Raw genomic sequence first — 6,000 nt, forward strand, 5'->3', positions numbered from 1 at the left:
AAACAAAGAATACAAGAAACTTGCCTCCAGTGTTTCCAGGAGCATGGGTGGGGGTTGAGTAAACAATCCAGCACCACAGCTTAACAGCCTTTTGCAACCTCATCAGGCAAGTGAGTTTTGAGTTGGACAGACTGTCAGCTTACAGTCATTCCCCAAACCTCTAATTCCCAAAAATCTTGACTTCAAAAACCCTGTTGGTTTTTTGGTCCCCAACAGGCTCATATTTCTCTGGAATACCATAGGGCACACTAGTGCGCCCTGGTGCACACGTTGAGAACCACTGCAGTAGGCCTTTGGGGAAGTGCTTTTCTTTGGAAATGTTAGACATGTGTATGGTAGGCCGTGGCAAAAGGCAGCCGGTGGTTGGGGACTAAAGAGCTCTCTTTGGCTTGGGCCTGGAGAGTGTGGGGAATACTGAATAGGGACAACAGCAACAAGACAGGACTCGGAATCCACCAGGCTTTGAGGCAGGGACCTCGCTTCTGCACATATGGAACGCACGACGTGAAAACAATTATGTCTTGGCAGAGCAGAATCGTGGGGGAAAAGGTTTTCACTGACCAAAGTCTCCGTCAGAATAGTGTACCTCTTTTAATACCAGGCCTTCCCTCTGGGCTGAGTTCAAGACAATAGTTAACCTATGGACTTGAGAGAATTCAGAGCCACAGCCCCACCCAGGTGAAGATGCATTACTGTGACTTGAGGTCCATCACACTCCTAGAGGAGACAGGAAGGAGGTGGGGACAACAGTGAGAAGCTGAAAAGGAATGTGGATAGATGGTGGTTTCTAGACTCACAGATCACATGGATAAAAGATGAGTGAAATGTAGCATGGACATTTCTGAGAAAGTTAAAGCATCTTCAGGACATGAAGAGCGTTGATCTCCAAGAGACCTGGAGGGCAGAGGGGGAGGTCCTGCAAAGTTCGTTGCTGAGCAGATAGCCAGACAGTCCTTCCCAGCCTGCACTCAGCTGGCAGACAGTGCCCAACCGGACGGCTCAGGCCATCAATCCCTGGTTCATTTTCTAGCCCCAGAGACATGCTGTTCAGAGCACCCTCTCTAGGAAGGAGGGTTTCTCTAACAATTTTGTTTCTGTCATCAAATCTCTTTGTCACGTTGGAAGGTGCCACGCTTGCAGACTGCAGGAAATCAGGGCCTAAGCAAAGTCTTGGAGCAGTCGTGGGATCCATGAGTGTGGATTGAGGTGACTGTAGTAGAAGAAACAGAAAGAAAACCACACTCTCATAATGTGTTTGAGAGAAATCCGGAGCTAAATGAAATGGAGCCCAGGCCTCCTCATATTATTGGGCACAGGCATGCTGCCTGATGCCTGCTCTGCACAGAAGCCAATATTGTGGTATTGGCTTTGGAGAAAAGAAAAATAATTTTTTTTTCTATGTCAGTCGGCAAGGTGACAGGAAGCTAGGCTCAAATCTGTCTGTGGATCCAGGCAGGTTTCAGGACAAGATTTAAGGGATTTCAGCACCAGCTCTTCCTGGCTGACACTGAAAGGGTTTCGGTGTTTGGGTTCCAGTCATGCTCCAGCCCTTTCTTGCTGGGCTGGGGAAGCAGTTAAGAGCTTACAGTCGTGACTTATGAGAGGTGTTCCCAAGAATTGCTCATAAACTTTGGTTCCAGGTCTTGTTATGAAAGCAGAGGACCAGTGTTGGCTGGGTTTGCTTTGACACTGAGAAATTTCATTACATTTTGCAAGCGGATGCAGGGCCTGGGCAGAATTTCTATGGTGCAGTAGTTGTCCAGTTTGCACAAAGCACACCTGGTAGCCAAGCATAACCAGATTTTGTTACCCTGGCCCCATCTCCTCTTCCCTCAACTGGAGCAGGTAGAATCAATTATTTGAATTTTCAGGAACTACAAATCTTGGCTGTAGCTGTGCATCCTCTGCCAGAGTACTGCAGGTGGGAATGAGGGACGAGTGAGTGAGACTGCACGCTCACAACGTCAATACCTCATACTTAGTCCCCTGTGCTCTTTCACTGCGGTTCAAGAGTGACAGGGCGGGGGTCAGTCCGGTTGTCAGTGGGAGGATGTGACCTTTGGTGGGTCCCTCCCAGCCCATCACTTCATGAGGAATGTGCCAATTTCCCTTCCTCCTGCAGAGAAAGATACCACAGAAACTACATATTGGAGGTGTGCGTTTCCAAAAATCCTGCTTTTCAATGAATTCTCGCCAGTGAGAGTGCCTTCTTGGATGCTCAGTGGTGACAGCTTCCCAACTGAAAGGCCTAGAGAGCCACTTCTCTTGTTAGTGAGCAAGTTTCAGACCACACCTCTGTGTTTCACCACTGGTAGAGAGGCAGTGGACCAGGCCAATGGTCCAACCAGCATTTAAAGTATGTGGACCTTATTAAATAGGAAGATGCCTACTAAAAACGGTTACTGGTGGCTAACAGAGCTGTAAAATGTGCCTCCTAGCTATTTCTACACAGGGGTTATTCACACTAACTGCACTTCACAGGAAAACCTTCATTGGACTACTGGCTGTGGGGAGCCGATCAACAACTGCTGGCTGAGAAGGTCATAGCAGGAGAAGACCCACAACTGCTGGCTGACAGGGTCACAGCAGGAGAAGACCCACAACTGCTGGCTGACAAGGTCACAGCAGACGAAGATCAAAAACTGCTAATTGACAAAGTCATAGCAGAGAAGACCAATGGCTGCGGGTTGACGAATTCACCCAAAGGAGAGACACAACGATACTTCCCCCTTTGACTTTTTGAATTAATCTGGCCTTATACCCCCCCTTTTCTGAGTGTGTGCTATTATTTATGGCACAGGGATAATAGTACCGTGCTTTCCCTGTATTTTCGTAGTGATTTCTTTGGAAATAAGACAGAGGGTGTGAGTTCCACAGAAAAGCCTGTAAGTCCCTTGAACTGGGCTCATAGACATAAGAGGCTGGCTATGATATCCCTCGTAAAGGGTTAAGTCTGTAGCAGAATTCCTTCTTAATCATGTTAGAAAGAATAGATTGTGACTTGTGAATGGGTAGGAGGCAGTGGCTGTGCACAGAGCACCTTTCAGCCTTCACTTAATTCAACATTTTTCCTCCCTAGCCTTTTCATGTGATAGAGTAAAGAAACATTCCTTTCTTCTTGCTTATTTGATCTGCAGATAGTGGTACACTCTGAGAAGAATAGTCAGAACTTAACTAGTGTTTAAATATAATAAATAAGTAATATTTGACTAGACAATAGTATCTTAGGTAAGGTATAGTAGAATGGCCCATTGTGTGGCCTAGGATGAGAGCGCAGTCGGCAAGAAAAGAATGTTTTACTAAGAGAATTGTCTTTTGACTAAAGGCAATTGCTAGGCTTTCTCAATGAGCTGTTCTCATGAGATTTATATGCTTTCCAAGATTCTTTGATAATGAGAAAAATGTAGGGGAATCCATAGAAGTAATAACAGTTAATGTCTTATGTTGCTACTAGGCTATCTTGCAAGTACACTCTGTATATCTTTGGGAGAAAGCTACTCTTAATGTTATGTCAATTTCTTTATAGACAAGCCTTTTAGAATCTTGTGAGAAAAAGTAGGACACTGCATAAACTCAAAGCCATTTACCTAAGCAAGCGGTGGTTCATTGTTAGTCCTTAATGATTTCGTCTGCTAATCTCTCTCTGCCCCTTAACTCACAACAGCAGTAAAGTTAGTTAACTATTAGTACTAATACTTTAAAAGCTTTTACCGATGTTGTTATCGCTATTCAAGTTATTTTGTACTTTGAATGATTTGCTACCTGGTTTGTAATTTATAGATATAAATTAACTGTTATCCGGAAACATGTAAGCATAGTGAAACAGAAGCAATGATTAACACCATGTAATTGTAACTCAGTGTGTGTGTATAAAAAGGGAGCTATACTAGCATTTGGCAGAGATGCCTGGCAGTAAATGCTAACCAGAGAATAAAGAGAAAGAAAAGAATTCGGCTCTCTCACTCGAATTCGCTGACGCTGTCTCCTCCTGTGGGACCCCTGGATCCCCCCCCCCGGGGCTGGACCCCAGCAACTGGCGTCTGCCCTGAACTGCCCGCCTGCCTGCCTGCACTGTGTTTCTGCCTTCTGAGCCAGCCCTTATGAAAAAGTTCCTGGAATCCTTTTATCAATACATCCAATAGGACTAAGGCTTTTACCATCCAATTAGAGCTGCACAGCTCCAATGAACCAGAGCAGCTCTATTCTGATCTACCAGGACAGTGCCCTTGGGACCAGTCAAGGTGCAAGGATTTGGAGTCATGCTTTGCATGAGGACAGGCCAATCAGGGACCAGGGGCAGGGACATCTGAACACATAAGCTGGCTCCTCTCTGACTTACTTTCTCTTTCCTCCTGATGCTGAAGACTGCCTGTTCTTGGCTGAGCTGAAAGGCTGAAGATGTCTCCTTAGAACAGTGGTTCTCAAAGTGTGCGCCGGGGCACACTGGGGCATCCTGGATGACTTTTGGGTGTGCCTTATGGTATTCCACAGAAATATGTGCCTGTTGAGGACCAAAACACTAACAGGGATTTGGAGTTTAGATTTTTGGAGGACAGAGGTGTGAGGAATTAGCTGTTAAGTGCCAGTCTGCCCAACCCCCCACCTCACTTGCCTGATTAGATTGCAAAAGGCTGTTAAGCTGTGGTTCTGGAATGTTTACAGCAGTGGTCCCCAGCCCCCGGGCTGCGGACTGGTACCGTTCTGTGGGCCATTTGTACAGGTCCGCAGAGAAAGCATAAATAACTTACATTATTTCCGTTTTATTTATATTTAAGTCTGAACAATGTTTCATTTTTTAAAAATGACCAGATTCCCTCTGTTACATCCGTCTAAGACTCACTCTTGCCGCTTGTCTCTGTCACGTGATACATTTATCCATCCCACCCTAAAGACCGGTCCATGAAAATATTTTCTAACATTAAACCAGTCCGTGGCCCAAAAAATTTTGGGTTCCCTGGTTTACGGTACCCCCATGCTCATGGAAAGACTGGAAGCAAGTTTCTTTCATCCTTTGTTTGGTGTAATGTTAAGATGAAACGTATGGTTGGGTTTTTCTGCACTTGGTAAAATTCTTGTGTAGCCTTGGAAACATGATGATTTCATTGATTTGCTCATGGCCCACTTTGCCCTATAAGTAAAGCAAGAAGTGGTTTTTGAGCATGCTTTGTTCTTGCTAGCAGCAATAACAGGGCTACCGAACCCCGTATTTTTTTAATTTTGTGTATTATCTTAATTCCGCACCATTCCCACTCAGGACCTGGAAATACTAGCTGTGCTGGTTTGCAGCATGTGCCCAGATATAAAAATAAATATAGTGACTCTATTATACCTTATGGATTTACCACTGCTTTTGTTAACACATCATTATTATATTTATTATTAACACATCATTATATTATTTTTAGACAAATACACCCAAATAAAATGGATAGATTTCTCAAAAAGAAGTGTTATATTGAAGAATTCGATTTTGGCAGTGAGCAAAAGTTAACTGTAAATAAAATAGGACTTGAGGGCTGACAAGAAGAATTTAATATAGCATTTTCCATCACTTAACACTGAACAATATGATTGGGTTAGATACCCATTCATGGAAGCTTCCAGTGATTTTGGTTTAACATTAATAGAAGAAGAAGAACTGGCAGCTATAGCCACTGATCGTGTACTGATGATTAAACATAAGGAGTTGTCTCTTGAAGCCTTTTGGATTTCTATAAAAGAAGAATATGTGGCAATATCTAAAGAAGCTTTGAACATTTTATTATAATTTTCAACATCTTATTTATGTGAATTAGGATTTTCTACCCTCAACACTATGAAGAGTAAAAAGAGAGGAATTCTTCAATGTATTGATGAGGAAATGAGAGTTTGCCTTTCAAATACATGCCCAAACATTGAAGTAATCGCTAGCATACCTCAGGATCCTGTTTCTTGTAAACATAAGAATAAAAGAACTTAACATATTAACCCTGGGACATGTGGCATTTACTAAATCTTACT

This window comes from Saccopteryx bilineata, chromosome X, assembly GCF_036850765.1.
Source record: "Saccopteryx bilineata isolate mSacBil1 chromosome X, mSacBil1_pri_phased_curated, whole genome shotgun sequence".
NCBI classification, from domain to species: Eukaryota; Metazoa; Chordata; class Mammalia; order Chiroptera; family Emballonuridae; genus Saccopteryx; species Saccopteryx bilineata.